The sequence below is a fragment of the Arvicanthis niloticus genome, chromosome 13 (genome assembly GCF_011762505.2).
Source record: "Arvicanthis niloticus isolate mArvNil1 chromosome 13, mArvNil1.pat.X, whole genome shotgun sequence".
Classification (NCBI taxonomy): Eukaryota; Metazoa; Chordata; class Mammalia; order Rodentia; family Muridae; genus Arvicanthis; species Arvicanthis niloticus.
Genome location: NC_047670.1, coordinates 20,677,175 through 20,678,763, shown reverse-complemented (window position 1 = coordinate 20,678,763; position 1,589 = coordinate 20,677,175). Strand labels below are relative to the sequence as shown.

Genomic DNA, 1,589 nt, shown 5'->3' with positions numbered 1-1,589 from the left:
ATGCACCCCAGGAGTTCATCAACATGGTAGATGTTGGAGAAGGCCAACTCTCAGCCTTGTATCTGGATCTGAGAGACATCCCAGTTGGTCAGCCAGCTGACTCTTCTGTTCTTGTGCCCTTGGTGGCTCACCCACACCTCTGCAAACAAGGCCAGCTCTACCCTGCTGCCAAGGTGAGGTTCAGGGCCTGCTCTCCCAAGTGTTTCAACTGGTAAGAGACATAGCCAGTTCTCCTGCGCTCATGACCAAAGGGCCAACTCTTCCATCTGCTGTGTGGAAGGAGAAGAGGACATCTCTCCCTCACCAATGCCACTGCACAGCAGAGGAGAGACAGCGCTGGCTCTCCCAAACTTATGCCCTCGGGGCCAGTTCAGCCCAAATCCAATGATGTTGGTGGGGATAGGGGGATGGGATGTACTACAGCTACCTAGGCCTGGGGACAGTTCTTCACAGCCCTCAAACATGAGCATGTCCCCAGGTGGCAGCCCAGATCAGAGAAGTTTGTCTCTACTTTTGTGATAGCAGACTCCTGCTGCTGTAGGGCCATGGACCCAGACATGGTCCTGATGGCAGCACAGGCCAGGATTCTACCATGGCCCTAGGTGCTGTCATTGGCTATTCATACCCTTGAGGCCCCAGCAATATCTCTATTCATTGTGTCTACACCCTTCTGTTTCTCTTTCCAATTCTCTACCACTTGACTCCACCAGATGACTGGTGCCGGAGTCATCTCAGGAGTATTCTCAGGAGTGCTATACCCAGCTCTTGAATTATGGCACCAGACAGGGGTCATCTCAGGCATGTTCTGTCCCCTAGGCCTGTGAGAAGTTGGACTGGTGGCCATCTCAGGCTAGCTCCCTGTCCTGGCCCCATGATACTGGTCTGGTTGTCTTGTCCTCACTCCTTGCCCTCTGGCCCACCTAATAGCCCCATGAGAGGGTCATCTGTCTCAGGCTCACTCTTGCCTGGGGTTCTTCTAGCCTCTGGCTTGCTCCCCACTCTAGGGATCAGTCAGGTGGTAGGTGCCAGGTAGTCATCTAAAGCTTACTTTTTTCAAGGAATATTAGGTTATTAATCATTCAAATGTCCATATGTCATTAACACCGAGCATAAACATAGCCTGTCTCCTCTCTGCCATCTACTGACAAACACGTGACACAGCAGCAATGCCTCTAGGGGGAGGGTCATATGGTCAATTTAATGCCTCTCTTCTCACCCCTACAACATCAACGGCCCCCTTTGCCAAAGCTTTGGCCTCAGAAACTCAGGGAACTGAAAGATGCTTCAGCTTCTTTTTAAAAAGTGGAGCACTGTTCAGTTTATTTGGAGAGTTGCCTCTACCACAAAGAATCAGATAAAACAAACCACTCCACATTTCCACATGGAACCTGAATTGCTCTGGATTGACAGGCATTGCCCAAGAGGCAATTTCATGTGTTTCTATTTTAAAGAGCATTGGGGTCTTGTGGAAACCTCACCTGTGCTTTCCTAGTTTCATAATGAGCTGCCAATCATTCACTAAAAAGTAAAAAAAAAAAAAAAAAAAAAAAAAAAGTATCTTCAAGGAAGTAAAGCCACTGTTACTATAT

General features: G+C 48.9%; 1 pseudogene; it reads right to left on the bottom strand.

Moving 5' to 3' along the window:
- Positions 1–1,059: 1,059 nt before the first annotated feature.
- LOC117719437 (small nucleolar RNA SNORA17) lies at positions 1,060–1,183 on the bottom strand (annotated as a pseudogene).
- Positions 1,184–1,589: the final 406 nt, after the last annotated feature.